This window comes from Mirounga leonina, unplaced genomic scaffold (assembly GCF_011800145.1).
Source record: "Mirounga leonina isolate KUSES-001 unplaced genomic scaffold, KU_Mleo_1.0 Mir_151, whole genome shotgun sequence".
Taxonomy (NCBI): Eukaryota; Metazoa; Chordata; class Mammalia; order Carnivora; family Phocidae; genus Mirounga; species Mirounga leonina.
In genome coordinates, this window is record NW_023270377.1 from 71,143,801 (window position 1) to 71,161,611 (window position 17,811).

Consider the following 17,811-nt stretch of genomic DNA (forward strand, 5'->3'; position numbering starts at 1 on the left):
TCCTTTACATTAGAGAGACTTACTCTCTCACCACCAGAAAAACTAGAGCAGTTAGACAAAATTAAACAATATATTGATTATTCTGCCCAAGACAGGTGTGGATAGCTCTTCATTCTTCCACTAGTCTATTTCAGTAAGTCAAAGGTAGGAAGGCCAATATGTAGAACAGATAATGAAGGTGAACTGCTTTGCCTGGCTGAAGCAGAGGTGGGGAGTCAGAAGGAAAACAGCTATTCCCATCTACTACATTATTGTCCTTAAGGTGCTTTGAGGAACCTCGTTTGAGAAATCACTAGCCTATAGACAAGGATATCTGAGCAATAATAGAAAGCAATCCTTCTTGGTATCTAACTACTTTTTAAGAGCCTCTTCCAAATTTATTTATTGTCTGTTCACAATCAATCTCAAGAAAAACAAAAACTCTTCTTTTAAATTTATGATTTTTTCTAGGACCGAGGTTCCTTTCTGTGTTTTTATCATGGTATCAGACCCTGGCCAATTCTCTATTGGATGGAAACCGATTCCTTCTTCCTAAGAGAGGACCACTTGATCTCAGGAGTCAGGAAAAGGGAAACCATGACAACATGCTCGTAATGGTAGTTTATTACTGTTTTTGTGGTTATGGCTCTGAAATGCCCCTGAAATGGTATACACCCATAATTTGGACTAAGCAAGGCATAACAAGTCAAGACAGGCCAAAGGCTCTCTCTTCATAATTGTTTATATGATCTGAGGGTGATACTGAGGTTAGAGAAAAGAAAGGGCACTTGATTGAAAAATGATGTCCTTCATGTAGGATGCAGTTGCTCCTGACCCATCAGTACCAGGACACGAGCCCTGAGTCACCTTTCTTGAGAGTGAATGGATTTGGGCTGACCCATCCACAATCAACACCCAGTCACCTGTATGACCAACAGAAGGTGCAAATAAGATGGCCACAGAAAGGCAGGACTGGTACCTCATGGAATGCGGGAAAGATCTAAGGCTTACGGTCTGACCCATACATTCCCTCTGTGACATTTTACCTGAAAAAAATAGCCATACTCTCAGAATGTGCTTTACGATTTTAGTTTTTAAAATATCATGAGTAATAAGGACAGCAAAGTCTTGGTTTCCATTAGCAGTTAGCAAGTTTATAGTAAAATGTATAAACAGCCACTGTCACGAATATTTTTGGTCTCATTACGGGCTCTATTCATTCTCACCCTTATTTTCTTAATTCTTCATTCCACTTTTCCCCATGCTATTCTATCATATTTTTGGACTCCGATAATGGCTGTATAAATGAATTCCAGGAAAAGGTAAGATATAAATAAATAATACTCCGACCAGTTTCCTAAAGAGAAAATTATGTATTTAATGCAGAGCAAAAACATTAAAGGAACAAGAAATACTAGTCCTTTTCAGAATTCAAGTAACTTTCATAGGGACTGGAGGTAAACGCATTTTAGAAGATGTTAAATATTCTTTGACAAAAGCATTTTGTGTTAGTGCTTTGAATCTATGAATAAAAGATCCAGAAGACCATATGGGAAGGGGAAGTTCAAAAAGGTAGTACTAGAAAAAATGAAACAAACAGTTCCCTCTGGTATCCCCATAAATTATACAGGAAGCATGATTTCTGTTTAAGCCCAGCCCACAACAGGTGTTCTGACCAGTGAAAGTAGAAATCAGAATAGAGGGGTTTTCTAACATTTCAGTTGACATTTGAAAGAGTGAAAGCAAGTGAGATGAAAACAGCGAAATACAAGATCAGGCTCTCTTTCCTAAGTATTTTGCCATAACTTAGGGTGCTAGTTAGTTAGGCAAAGGGTCAGCCTTGGAATAGATGGGCTACTGCAAACTGTTTGCATCCATGGTCTAATAACTGCTATTGTCTCCCTCACTTCTATTCTTCCAAAAGCCCTCTGAAGGTAAAAACAAAACAAAACAAATGAAAAACATTTTCAAAGATTTAAAATAAGAAAAAGAGCACACACAAATATACTCTTTCTAGAAATGTGTAAAACAATTTAAATCATATATATACATATATTTATTTATTTATTTATTTATTTAGAGAGAGAGCATGTACACAGAGTGAGCAAGAACATGAGCTGGGGGGAGAGGCAGAAGGAGAGGGAGAAGCAGGCTCCCTGCTCAGCAGGGAGCCCAATGTGGGGCTTGATCACAGGACCCTGGGATAATGACACGAGCCAAAGGCAGATGCTTAACTGACTGAGCCACCCAGCCACCCATAAATCTTATATATTTTTTAAAAGAGCTGGCACTGGTAGGGGGTAGGGAAAGGGTCCTGTTTTTCTACTTGCTCTGCATGAGATTGAGCAGAGTGAACATGGGACTAAACTGCAGAGATCTGTAGTAAGATACACTGGCTGGCATCCAAACCCCTTAAAATTTGTCATTATAAATAGCTTTGTTTATGATGCATACAATTTCATTTTTTTACTTTAAAAGATTTAATATGTTTTGAAAAGCCTATGTAAAAATTTACTTAAAAGCAATTTTATCATAAACCCCAATTTTTTTATTAAACATATACTCCCTTGATTATTTATCCTATTTAGACATTCAAAAGCAAATGATTTATTCACATACAATTCTTTATACTCATATAAAGACACTATCAAATTTGGCATATGTCTGAAGAATGCTATTCACTTTCTTTCCATTGATCACCCAATGTAAAGATTTATTTAAAAAATTTTTATAAACAGTAAAGTTTCTTTAATTTCTGAAAAAAAATTTGTTTTCATTGTGTGAGAAGAACAAACATGTTTCTTAAGTTTCTGCTTTGCTTTTTGAAAAAAAATGATGTTTCTCACTGTAACAGCATTTTCAGTTCTTAATTCACAGACAAGCACCATAAATAGCTGTTTTAGTGCTGAAGGAGGAATGAATTCACACGTGAGATAGAGTACAGAGCCAGGATCATCAATAACTGTTCTGGAAAAAAAAATGGACACAAGGATACAGTCAACATTTGGCATAACATATGTTATGTGTCTATGTAGTAAAACTTAGGAAAGTGGTTCTAGAACGCTTTAAAATCTTCTGAAAGCTCTCGTGGATCCCTAATTTGTCACACATCCCCTACCCTAACCTTGTTCCTTCTCTTCTCTGTTTATCCCCCACACACAAGTGCGAAGGGTTTCCAAACTACCAAATGGGGGAATGAAAAAAAAAAAAAGCCTATTAGAACAAATGAAAAGGAATGACAATCATGATAATGGACGGTCAGGGTAAAGTCTCTTAAAACAGCATTCTGGATACAGAATGGGTGATCCATAAACACTGTTCAGTGGTTGAACAGGTACCTTCCACGGCAAACAGACAGGGCAAGTATTTGGGCAAGACTGTGTTAATTCTTAGCTTTAATGGCCACCATTTTTCTTTTGAGAGATATGAATGAAAAGAACAAAAATTGGGTTGCAACCCCACGAAGAAGGGGTTGATCAGCTTTATCTCCCTTTTACTTCCTCCTCCCATTCATGGCCATAACGAGCCAACATCATTGATGGAAAAGGCAGCATGAAGTGTGTGGAGCACTCCATATAGATTCACAGTCTATGCAATTTAAATAGTCTTTATTTAAACTATTGAAGAGAACATCCACCACTCAGATTTTAAGAAATAGAACCATCCTAATTTTATAAAAATGAAACAAATTTTAACCATAATTTCAGTCAGAAAATAAAGAGCTGAATCACTTAGCACTTAATAAACATTTTGTTATACAATATTTAAAACACACACGTATATAGTAAAAAAGAAAACCGTATAATAAATCCCTTATGTATTCATTACCCAGCTTCAAAAAAAGGAACATGTAGTCACATTTCATCTATACCTTCACCTACTATTTTCTCCGAATTACTAGATTATTTTGAAGTCTCAGACATCTTATCACTTCAGTAATAAATACCTGAGATGTACCTATAAATAGATACTTTAAAAAGACCACATTCACAATAACATTATCACACCTAAAATATTAAAAGTAAAATTCTTTTTTAAAAAAAAGATTTTATTTATTTATTTGAGAGAGGGAGAGAGAGAGAGAGAGAGAAGCAGGCTTCCTGCTGAGCAGGGAGCCTGACGTGGGCTCGATCCCAGTACCGTGGGATCATGACCTGAGCCAAAGACAGATGCTTAACCGAATGGGACACCCAGGCTCTCCCAAAAGTAAAATTCTTAATATCAACAAATATCTAGTCAGTATTCAAATTCCCTGTTTTGATTTCAAAAACAGTTGGTTTGTTTGAATCTAACCAAATCAAGGTCCACTCGTTATATTTGGTTGCTAGGTCTCTAAACATCTCTTCCTAATGCCTAGTTTCATTCTCCCTCTCTCTTAATTTTTTTTCTCCTGTTTGAAATTATTTCATTTGCCCAACAGATTGGATCTGACTGACGGCATCAGCACACTGTCCTTTAACATGTTCCCTTGGCTTCGTTATTTCCTAAGACTAGGTATTTATATTTAGATGACTAGCAATTCTGGGGCAAGAATACATCACAAGTGACATCATGTACTCCCACTGCGTCACATCAGGATAATATAATTTCTGACTGTCTCCCATTTTGTAATATTAACATAAGATAGATCAATGGGTTCAGATGCTGTTGATGATTACTGATCTAGATATATTAATTATTTCGTTAGCGGGTGCAAAGTTCACCGAAGTTTTAACTTCTAGATTTATGTACTACTTCTGTCAGTCATATAATTTCTACCTTTGTATTTATGTTCATAGAAATACAATACTGTTTCACTCACTATTTTCAAATAAGTTTTTACTGGGAAGTATTTTATTAATGCCACTGAGAAAACAGATATAGATCTGTCCTTTGTCCTTCCTAAGCACCTAGGTTCTTGTATCATGGTTGATAATTTCACTTGAATTTTCTCTGTGGCTCAAATAGCCCCACTGATACTGTAACTAAAGGTGGGGGTAGGTCAACCGTTAACTGACTTGCTCTGAAGCAGAGACGACACATCACAGGACACTAGAATAACTGGCTGTTATTTGTTCTTTTCCAATAAAAAAAAAAAGCTAAAAGAAACACACACATATACCCTAAAGACATTCCTCCTTGGATTATAAGAGTCTATTAATGCAAACCAAATGTTATATCTAAACTATGTAACAGTGGTTAAAATGTATAATTATTTAATATAAAAATTTTTTAGCTGTGAAAATCTGTAGCCTACAGGCTTTTCTCCTCCTCAGCTTTAGAGTGTTTTTCCCCCTATTTAATAGTGGAGTAACACGACAGGAGAATAGAAAAATCCATGCACCAAACAGATTAGACTGATTTGTTATTAAATAGATTGTGAAGCCTCAGGGAGGACAGCCATAATAACAATTCAGTCACTACAAGTCTGGCAAACTCGTCGGCTGCCTCCCCTCCCCACCCTGGCAGACATGCCATGTTCAGTTTTAGGACAAGCTGATTAACTGCTGAAATGCACTAATGGATGGCACTCACTTTTCTATTTCCTTTTCCATACATCATTGGTTTAGACCTAGATATAGTAGTAGTTCTCCGAAGGGTTAAAGAAACATCTCATTACTTTCATCAGTCTTTCTGCTCCATGGTCCTTAACCTGCCAAATGGTAATGAGAATGTGAACTTAATACTAACCTCCTTTTATTTCATCATGGAGATTAAAATGAAGATGGAGATTAGATGAAGAAATGGTAAACTTTCCCACCTGAAATAATCAACTTCAGAAAGTACATTAGTGGGAATATGTTTTTCAAGATTGTTTTCTAGAATCTTTAGATTAATATCTACATGACTTCTTTTAATGTGTCTGTGATCAACCAAGAATATAAATGGTAACTACAGCAGTTTCCATAAGGAGAGACAAAACAGTAGTAGTAGAGATGGGGCTGGCGGCTAGGGGTTTTATAATTGTCCTTGTATGTTAAGCACAATTTTATATAGGCTGTGTCTATTTGGAGTGGTAGAGTGGATGTGAGTGGGATGCTTAAGTCTTCTCAAACCATTTATTGACACCCCAGTGGAAAAACCAATAGAATAACACTATCTTTAGGGGGCAATATCATCCTAATAATAAATTCAGGTGTACAGTAATAATTAAAACCAAAGCAAACTAAAACACAAAACACCAGAAAGGAAACACTGTGAACAGTAAAGAAGATAATGGGTATAAAACATCTATTAGCACAGGTGTAGCCCAATGTGGGACTCGATCCAGGGACTCCAGGATCATGACCTGAGCCGAAGGCAGTCGCTTAACCAACTGAGCCACCCAGGCACCCTAATATAAAGTATTTTAACCTAAGGAACTGAGAATCAAAGACACCCAGGTAGAGCCTCCTGGGATAGAGCTAGGACAATGTAATCTGATCAACATGGAGCTCTTCACAAAATTAAAAATAATAAAATATAAACATACATTTTATGCTGTTACTAAGCATATTTGTCATATTGTTAGTTATACAAAATGGTCCCTTCTGCTAGACTGGAAATTTCCAGGCTTTTACATCTTTGTATCTCTACAATAAAGTAAAGGTATACATATTTACTGAGTGAGTTTAGAGAAGACATCATAAATATTTGCAAAAAAATATGTGTGTAAATGCAAAGTCATGAAATGGTATCTGGAAATAGAAAGTAATGTTAGTATCATCTGGGCTCTTACCCTCCCTCAACTGCAGATGTGGATAATGAGGTATCTATTATTATATATCATATAGAGGTTGTATCTTCTATGTACTTGTAATGATACTAAAGGACTTGTATTCTAAAAATAGATTAATATAGTGTACTTTCAGTGCTATGATATACTAAGACCTGTACTATTTTTACATATACATCCCAGAGTTATTTCAGTGCAAAAAAAACTAATGATAGAACCAAAGACAATAAGCCAAATCACTCATTAGAAAAGCGGGCTAAGAGGGGGGAGTCTGGGGGTCTCGGCTGGTTAAGTGTCTAACTCTTGATTTCGACCCAGGTCATGATCTCAGAGTTGTGGGATCGAGCCCCCACTGGGCTGCACGCTCAGCGTGGAGTCTGCTTGTCCCTCTCCCTCTGCTCCTCTCCCTGCTCTCGCTCTCAAATAAAGAAATAAAATCTTAAAAAAAAAAAAGAAAAGTGGGCAAAGAATATGAATAGGAAACTCAAATGGATCATAAAGACATGAAAATACTCAATCCCATTAGTCATCAAGAAAATGCAAAGTAAAATGAGATAACATCAGATTGATACAATTTAAAGAGCCTACCTAATCTTAAATGTTGTCCAAAAAAAAAAAAGAGTGAGAGAGAGAGAAAGAAAGACAAAGAGGAGAGACAGACACACATACACCCTGGAACTTTAACACATACTGCTTGAGAGTGTACAAGTGTTGAGATACCTCAGAAAGCAATTCAGGAAGATCTAGAAAAATTGAAAATGTACATTTATTATAACCCAAATATTCTACTTATAATGATGTATTTTCCATAATCTTATATGTGTAAACCAAGAGATAGGTTCAAAAATGTTCAGTGTTGCATTATTTATAGTGGAAAAGTGGAAGGAAAATGTTCTTCAATAAGGAAATGGCCATACAGTTGATCATTCCATGAAATATCTATATAATAGCAGTTAAAAACATAAACTAGATCTACACATACCAACATGGATAGATTCTAAATACTGAGTAGAAAAATACTTAGTGCACAATGATACACACACTATACCATATTGTGTAAGTTAAAAAAGAAACACAAAATATTGGTCAAGGATGTATAATGATATAAAAGCACACAAAGTAAACTGGAAGACTATATACTTGTGGTTAGCTATCAGGAAGAGAGAATGGGGGCAAAGAGGGCTTGAATTGTAAAGAAATTTTAAATAAAACGCCAATATGATGAATTATCAACAATTTTCAGTTCTGGGATGTGAGTACTTGAGTTTTTGTTGTACTATTCTCTGTGCTTCTTAGTACTTCTAACATTTCTTAAGATGAAGATTTAAAAGAATGCAGATAAAACCCAAAGGACAGTAAATACAAGATACATGATTAAAGTAATTGTTAATTCCCATGAAGCAGTAAAGGTAAACTTTTTTTCAGAAAGCATCTTGAAATATACTATGTGGCCTATTTAAATTACTTTATAATCTATCAATACATACACATAGTTCAAAAAGCCTAATGACTAAGAGCGGGGGCTGGTAATGTAATTCCTGTACTGACTGAATAATTTATCACAGCTTCATATTTTGAGAATAGTAATTATAGAATGTGAACTATGAAAAATTACAGAAAATGAAATAATGTTATTTTAATTAAAATGGTGCTTTAAAAGACAATTAAATAATAGCACGATACATATATTTTAGAAGCATGGGCCTCTGAATTTTAAAAAGTATTTTCCTCTTCATTAATTAGAAAATTAATATAGTTGGGCTGCCTCCATATTAAACCAAATACATTAAAATAGTCTCAAGATAATGTGAAACTTTGATGCAAACTATAAACTTGATCTCTTTTTGTGGTTCCTTCTAACCTTATCACCCGCTTAACATTTTTAAATATTCAATTTAAAAACAGGTAATTCATTTTGAAATATTTATTTACTATGATTAAAACATTTTGTTGTATAGTGTTCTGGGTCCATAAAAGACTACTGCTTATGAAAACTACTTGGCTTAAAATCCACATTCTAGGGCGCCTGGGTGGCTCAGTTGGTTAAGCGACTGCCTTCAGCTCAGGTCATGATCCCAGGGTCCTGGGATCGAGTCCCGCATCGGGGTCCCTGCTCTGCGGGGAGCCTGCTTCTCCCTCTCCCACTCCCCCTGCTTGTGTTCCCTCTCTCACTGTGTCTCTCTCTGTCAAATAAATAAATAAAATCTTTAAAAAAAAAAAATCCACATTCTACATCGTAACATTCTTAGGTTAAAATAGGTTAGCTTAATGGAATTTTGGTTGAATTACCTTGGGCTCACATGCCCTGCAGAAGACCTAGCTTATACAAGTTTAATTCAGATCAGCAGAGATAGTTGCCACGTGGATTTGTATATCCCAGATGAAATTGGCTTGTGACTGGAATGGCAATGAGAAGCGGTAATTAAAATGCCTTCTGGAAGAACTGTGCTTAAGTAAACTGTTCGAGATAAATGACTTCTTTAGAGCTGCAGGTCAGCCACAGACTCATTTATGTATCTTTCAGATGCTGTACTCTTTACTGGGTTTACAATAGGAGTTGCATCATAAAAATTCAGTGTTATGAAATTTGCTCATAAGAGCATCCATTTAATAAATATTCACTGCACAGATCCCCAAGAGAGTTTCTGATAGTTAGATTCAAATATCAAATAGTTTATTCTTCATTTGGTCTGAATTAGAAATGAAATCAGAGCACTTTTATTTGTTTGACCATTAAGACAGACACTAGTGACTGAAGACAATACTTAGGAATGGAAATTGGGTGAACTATATTCTGATGAATATTATAGGACTCCCAAATAGCTTTACCTACTACGCACTAAAGTAACTTAACACAGACAACTAGCTCAGCAGTAGACAGGGATTTACCATAACAGAAAGCAGAGGAGAAAGGAAGAAGGCAAGTTCTTGTGAGGGAGTAGGAGGGTAGGTGGAGAGGCTAAGGAAAACTTCTATCACTCCCTGTGCCTCCCTCTGACACCCAAACTAAGAATGCCTAAAGCAAACCCCTTGGGATCTTCCCTTTTAACACCTAGAGACATAGTAGTATTATTTACAATAGTTAAAAAGTAGAAACAACCCTAATGTCTATTAGCTGGCAAATGAATAAACAAAATGTGGTATATCCATACAATGGAATAATTATTTGGAAACAAAAAGGGATTTAGTACTGATACAACATGGGTGTTACAAACATGGGTGAACCTTGAAAATCATCATGCTCAGTGAAAGAAACCAAGTCACAAAAGGCCATATATTGCCTGATATCATATATAGAAAATGTCCAATGGGCAAATCCACAGAGACAGAAAGTAGATGAACAGTTCTCAGGGGTAATGCGGAGGGGAGAATTGGAAAGGGGTGCTAATAGGTAGAAGGCTTCTTTATAGGGTGATAAAAATGCTCTAAAATGGAACAGTAGTAAGGGTTGAACAAACTCTGTGAATACACTAAAAATATGAATTGTACATTTTAAAAGTATGCATTTTATGGTATGTGAAATATATCTCAATAAAACTATTACTTTAAAAACTCAGGTTTTGCTGGTGAGAGCTCTGGAGGCCAAAGGGACAGAACTTTATATCAAGCATCTTCCTAGTGGTACATTAAATAAGCAATAAACTGTCAAGGCACAAACATTCAATCTTTTCAAAGACTCTTCATTTTTAAAGAATGCATCATTTGAGGAGGTTTACTTCACAATGAGTTAAAAATATTCGCTGAAGAAAAGACTTGAACCATGAAAAAGCCTTTTCTGCTACTGTCAGCCTAAAACACTTTTAGAATTTTTAATAATATCAATGGAAGCCTGATGGGCACTAGCAGATGACCCCATAAAGTGTAAAAAAATATCTGAATGGCAGTGGAGAATCAAATCTTTTCATTAAAAAATAACAGTTCTTTTCTTAAGTGTCGATAAGAAGACTATTTGTCAAGATTGTATGACCTTTTTGAAACCATAAAGAATTCTATTTTAGCAGGGCTTTAAACTAACTGAAAGGGAGAGAGAATCTTGGGAAGAGTTTGAAGTTATTTAATTTCAATATTGCCACCCATTCTCCCCCTCATTCAGTTGATATGGACAGGATTTTTCTCAGTCTAGAGTAACTTCCTAACATCAGTAGTAGTCAGTTAAAGGACAGACAATGTGAAGGGACCAACTGTTTCCAAATGGGGTCATCAAAGTTCAAGACAATGTATAAAAATCAAAATGAAAACTTAAATCTGTACTTTGATTCCAAAAGTTGCCATTAATGTTTCCTACAATTATTAAAAGGTCCATTTTTTAAGAACCTTTTTTTTTTTTGACTTCAATATAAATGAAAACTTAAGTGTTCCATTTTAATAAGTGGACAAACTATGATTTACAAGATAAAATTCGTGGAACCAACTTATGTACCCTAAAGAAAGAAACTTTTTCTTTCACCGTCTACAACTTGTCGAGAAGTAACTTTGTTTCTGGACAATGAATGGCAAGATTCCAAGTCTGCAATCAGGGATAGTTTTGGAATTCTGTACAGTAAAATCTCAGAAATAGTTTCTTGAAGTCAAAGCTGATCATATTTTCATTTACTGACTTTTCAATTCCAACTCCATTTTCTTCTCCTTGCACAGTTTTATTACCCAACAAGTTGAACCACTTGTGCAATTTCTCTGCTTACATGAAACACGAAGCATAGGCCACACCTTGGATACTTGAAGGCTGAATCTGCCTTAGACTATTTCCTCCCCTGGCCAAGTCTTCCTCCCACGCTGTGCCGCCTGCCACTGGAAGGCTGTAATGATCTCTAACCGCTGCTGAATTAGCAGCCCTAGGTCACTGGTTCAGCCTCAAGGCTTTTTTTTTTTTTTTTTTAAAGATTTTATTTATTTATTTGAGAGAGAGAGAGAGAAAGCACAGAGGGAGAGTGTGAGGCAGAAGCAGGCTCCCCGCTGAGCACAGAGCCCCATGCAGGGCTCAATCCCAGGACCCTGGGATCATGACCTGAGCTGAAGGCAGACGCTTAACTGAGTCACCCAGGCGCCCCTCAGCCTCAAGTTTTTTGTCCCACTGGGAATTCCTCAGGCAAGTGGGAGCCATTAAAAGTTAGGCCTGACATGTCAAAGTGGGATTTTAGGAACAAGACACAAGGTTAGCCAGGGGGAATGACCTCAAACTTAAAAAAAATAAATTGAAGAGAATGAAATGCAGCAAACACTTAAAAGTGGTTGACTCTTTTTTGGGGTTAGTGGCAATGTTCTTTGTGGTGGTGGTTATACAACCACATATCAAAAATCTCAAAAATCATAAAACTGTATGTTACAAAGGGTGAATTTTACTCTAAGTAAATTACACTTCAATAAGCGTGACTTGAAAATAAAATGGTTGTCTCTGAATGGTAGAATTATGGGTTTTACTCTATACTTTTTTGAATTTTACAAGTTGTCTGAAATGAGCATTATTTAACTCCACAGTCAGTAAAAAAACAAAATAAAACCAAAACCCCAAAACAGAGGAAGAATACTGCTCTGGCCACCCCTGCCCCTTCCTTTGCCCTTGGGAGCGGAGGTGGGCAGGGGAAATCCTGGGGTGAGGAGCTGGGCCCCTCACTGTGGGCTACCGGGACCTTTTACTGTCATCTTATCCAGTGAAATCTAACCTAGACTAATGTCAGAAAGAAACCCCATTGATGATGTTGCGAGGAGAAAAAGAATAAATTCCATGCTCATCAAAATTTGAATTTGAAGGTTGTTGCTTAGCCCATGGGAGGCAAGAGGTTGAAAGAGCAAACTTCCCTCTGAGTTAACTGTGCTGAGATTCTCCTGAGATGAGCTGTACACACCTCAGCATCCCATGAGGGCCATGTCCCTTGTTAGGGCACACACACCAGGTAGCTGCACAGTGACCTGTAACACAGGACACCCGTTGTTACCCGTGACTATAAAAAGCGTGGCAGATAGAAATAGTCATCGTGGCATGCTGCCTGATTGGAGGACCTGAAATTAACCCATCCATCTGATGATATGCTAAATATCATCTTTGAGTCAAACTAGACTGTCAGATTTAGCCTCCTGAAGAATTACTTCCAGGTAAGGTGCTATTCTATCTATTTATAGCGCATTTAGCAGTATAAGAAAGAAACCTATGAGCCTGATTTCATATAGAGAGAGACGACCAAGGATGCTGTTTGCCACATCACAAAGTGGTCTCTCAGTGGCGACTCACAGGAGAAAGCACTCAAGTCTTGGCCCCAGGAATGGCAGATTATCCTGAGCAACCTGGTTTGGTTTTATCCAACAGACATTTTGAATATAATTCATTCGTGTTTCTCTCTTTAGGATGGGTACTAGGTCACTCAGAGCCAAAGTGGCTCCCTACTTTTAGCAAATGCAGGGAATGTTAGCAACATACACGTTTATACTATTTTACCTCGGTTTCATTTTATTTTTCTAATCATTATCTTCCATGTGCTCTCATTTCCTCATTCCATTTTTGAGTTTTGTATTTTTAAAAGATGTTTCAAAAACTTTTGGAATGAGGCAAAATATTAAATATATACATATTAAAAATATTAAATATATAGTATACTCAAAACAAATGAAGAAAAGTGGTGTCTTCTCTATCAACTGATCCCATAGCCCACTTTAAATGAAGTGAATATTAAATATATAAAGAACTATACTGTGGTCATTATAAATGGAGAAAAGTTGTGGTTTCCTTATTAAGTATTTCCATAGCCTACCTTCAATGAGGGGAAATATTAAATACATAGGTAACTACAGTATATTTGGCACAAAGCAGACAGGCTGTAACTTCTCTATTAACTAATCTCATAACTCACTTTCAGGCTTTTTGAAGTCACAATGATTATTTTTGGCTTAACATTATCATCTTAGGATATAAGCACCATCAATTCCAGATTAAGGATCATTATATGTTGATATTGCTTGGGTTATTACTGCTCTTTTGGAGTAAATAAAGCAAATGAGAAATTGTATCAGAAATGGGGTTATTAACCTTGTTTAGAACTAAATTTCCAAGGAGGCATTAATAAAGAAACTAAGCAATTAATCATTAAGATTTTAAAATGATTTTTAATGATTTCTGTTTTTTAAGTTCGCAACAAGGCATACCACAAATAAACTGCCAATGGCAGTTCACTTTTCAGGGCACTGTTCCTAAATAAAAATAAGGAGAGGCTCAGTTTCTCCACCTAGAAAATGAGAACATCTCATGGCATGGGTTAAAAACTCATCATTGGTACTACAAGTGTGAGGGAACCCAACTGCTCAGTTTTAGAGCCACTCCTTTGGGAGAGGGCTCCATGGTATATTATTCAGCAAAATAAAAGAATACTAAATAAGACCTCATGCCACTGCCTCCTTCTTCTTACTCACAGGGTAAGGCCAATAACAGCAAATGCTTTGAACAACAGAAAAAGTAAAGAAAAATATACTTTTCATTTCCCTTTGCGTTATTATAACACCATCTTTGGACTAGGAAACCTAAGAAAATCTTACAGGTCACCTTACCAACTCTGGTGCAGGATCTAAATAAAACAATATGAAAGATAACTAGTTATCAAATCCCCTTTTTTGCTGGTTAAACTCAATTCATGTAAGAACGACCTGAATCCAAAGGAAGCTTCATGGCCATAAACAGTGGTCCCACTTTTAATTTCCTTTGAGCACATCAGCAATGGCTGACAAGAAAGAGGCCTTGGGTCTGATAGCTAATTTCTGTTCTTCTTTATCTTTATATTCTTTTTCTGAGAGTGACAGTTGGTGGAGACTGGAAGACACAGAGGGGTCTCTCAAGTGACAAAAACCTATGCTCCCTTCACTGACATTGCTTTCTAACGGGCTCCTTGCTAGTGTGGAAAGCGGGTGGTCACAAGAGCACAGTAAGTGTGTCAATGGTCTTCTTGCGGCCCACCGAAAAGCACACTGAAAGAGGGTAGATATGAGAAAGGACGGGCAGCAACCCACAGGTGCCAAGTAGATAACCTCATGGTGGAGCACCCTTACTTGATAAGCTTAAAACACATGAGGCTTTGCTGAGGTTCATGATTCGTCCAATGAACATGCATCTGGATGCCTGCCTGCTGAGCACCAGGCACTGTGCCAGGGCTGTGGGGGTGGGGTGGGCCTTACCACCTCATAGAGAGTTGACAAAGGCACAAACAGCTATGAGCTCAGATGAAGAGAGATCACCTTCACAGAGAAACTTGGGGAAGGCTGTAAGGAAGGGTTAGCATTATGTTGGGGGCATCAAGAATACATGAGAATCCAATGTGAGATGTGAGTAGGACAATCAAAATGGATCATTTATGATTCTAATCAGTGTTCACTGAATGTCAAAACCAGCCTTTCTCACAACCCTAAGATTCCAAAATAGATTTCCTGGCCTGCTGCCTGGTCTCTTTTCATTCTGACCTATGCACTACACTACCAGGACAACTACCTCCAAAAACAACTTTCCTTTTTTTTTAAAGATTTTATTTATTTATTTGACAGAGAGAGACACAGCGAGAGAGGGAACACAAGCAGGGGGAGTGGGAGCAGGAGAAGCAGGCTTCCCGCAGAGCAGGGAGCCCGATGTGGGGCTCAATCCCAGGACCCCGGGATCATGACCCAAGCCGAAGGCAGATGCTTAACGACTGAGCCACCCAGGTGCCCCAAAAACAACTTTCAACAGGTCTCCTTTAAGACCTAATGAAGGTTACTTATCATCACCTTGGTTCCCAGTTCTCAATCAGATGCCAGCTTTACCCTTCCAACCTCATAAGTCATTAGGCCCTTTTAGGACACATCCTTGCTGCTCCAATACAAACACAGTGGGGAATCCTATATACCTCTGTGCATGCTTTCCCCCTTTCTCTGGTCAACCCAACTTCTCCTTCTGCAGAATCCATTCATTCACCCAAAAGTCACTGACGGAGCCCAGTGACATGCCACACACCACACTAGGCACTGAGATCAAGAGACAAAACACCAAAATCACTCAGAGTAAATATTATAACATGTATTTTTACTAACATTTTAAACAAACCTATGGAATTAGCTAATTCAACTATGTAACCTTGAAATTATTTAATATTTTAAAACTTACGGTGCAGAAAATAATCTAAGAGCCATGCACATATCAACCACCCTCCTCATTTAGACAAATGTTAATATCGTGTCATGTTTGCTCTAGATGTCAAATTTTAAATAACATAGATTTGGCTAAGGTCTAATTTCTGATAGCTTCCTCCTCCCTTCCTTCCTAGAGGTACCACTATCTTAAACTGGTGTCATTCCAAAATATTTTTTATACTTTTACTACACATACATACATTCATGAACAATATAGAACACTGCTTAAATATTATATAGTGCTGCTGCATATACTTTTAATATGTTCATAGTGATATCCTCCTACATCTATTCTTCTACAATTTGTGGTTTTCACTCAGAAGTCTGTTTTGCAAAGATGTTCATGTTCATATATGTAAAGTAATTACTTCATTTTAACTGTTCTTGAGTCCACTTATCCACAGTTTCTCATTTCCATCCTGATGATAATTATGTTCTTTCTCATATCTTACTTTTGCAAATAATGCTATAATGAACATCCTCGTACCTGCCATATTGTGCACACCTGTCATACTTTCTCCAAGGACAGCATGTTCTTCAAGTTCTAAATCGTACCCTTCTTCCAGTTGATTCTCACTCATTGTTGAGTGTTTCTGACTCAAGTTTTAAAATATCTGATTGTGAGCTCATCTTTAGTGATGCCAGTTTCTCAGCTGGTGATTCTGAACAACGTGAAGAATTACATTTGGGCTCCAAATCCACATGTGGTACAAGCTTGGGAAGTTACCATGGGTGCAGCCCTTTGAGGGTCATAGCTTAATACAGCAATCTTAAGTACACATGTACCATCTTGAACATATACAAGGCCTCATTCTTGGGTCCCTGTATGGGTATTAATTCTAAGACTCTAGTGCGTTTGGAGGGGATGGGTTGACTGTCCCTAGATCTCCTGCAGAGGCAGCTCAAATGCTTCTGGCTCTGGCTTTCAGTTTCTTTCCTATTTCTACTACCTTGGGATTTTCCTTTCTATTTTGCCATTTTCTCACTGTATTGACTTGCTTTATTGATACATCAAGTATTTCTACAGGTTTATCAAGAGAATTTCTATGTTAGTTTAATTAGCTAAATTGCCAGAATAAAAGTCCTAACTGAATTCGTTAAATGTTGAATTAAATTTTCTATGTATAAAATTATGTATTTTTAAATCTGTGGGTCTATGTCTTTGGAAATATATACAATACCATATTATTGAGTTTGTGAATTGTTCTTTTTGGTGCTAAAGGTACAGATAACTTTTTAAAAATATTGAATAATTCTACTGAATAGAATTAAAATTATTTTTAACAATTTTAACTTCCTTTATAAATTATTTCATTGACTAACTACAAAACCAGAGTTAGAAATATTTGATTTACAATTTTACTCCTTGCGTATAATTTCCCTTCCTAAAAAAAAAAAAACCCAAAACCGCCTGGATAACTAAAAAATGATCACATAATTTAATATTTATGTTTTAAAAGTTTTATTAATCTTATTTGTATACTTTATGCCTTACTAAACATACCAATATGCACAACTCTTAAGGGTCAGAGATGAAAAAATTCACGAGAACACAGCTTATCAGCCTAATATTCTTAAATCCATAGCAACAATTAGCCAGAACGGAGGAACTACAGACAGCACTGTATTCACTAAGAAGGCTTTCTTGGCTAAGAGTAATAGATGATACTGACAAGTAGAACAATAACTATGTTAGAAATAACTAAAGAGACAAGTTACTGTTGGTACATACGTACATAGGAGTAAAGAAACCAAGCTTCAAATTGCAAGCAATAGAAGTTATTTTATGGTAGGCTTTATTAGAATATGTAATTAACAAGAAAGAAATCCACAAATAGGGTAAGTAGTGATTTCACCATTTGGTGCTTATGGCACTAATTTTTTATAATAATGATATTTTTAAATAGCTTAAGAGGCTATTTAAACACAAAACAATAATTCTGATTAAACATGGCTTTTTTTCAGTAATATATTGGTTTTCAACTTATTATGTGAATACA

At 36.6% G+C, this 17,811-nt stretch overlaps 1 protein-coding gene across 8 annotated transcripts in view; it reads right to left on the reverse strand.

Annotated features, from left to right (window-relative positions):
- PKP4 (plakophilin 4) overlaps window positions 1-17,811 on the reverse strand; it is a 234,538-nt gene that overhangs the window by 86,603 nt on the left and 130,124 nt on the right. The window lies entirely within an intron of this gene.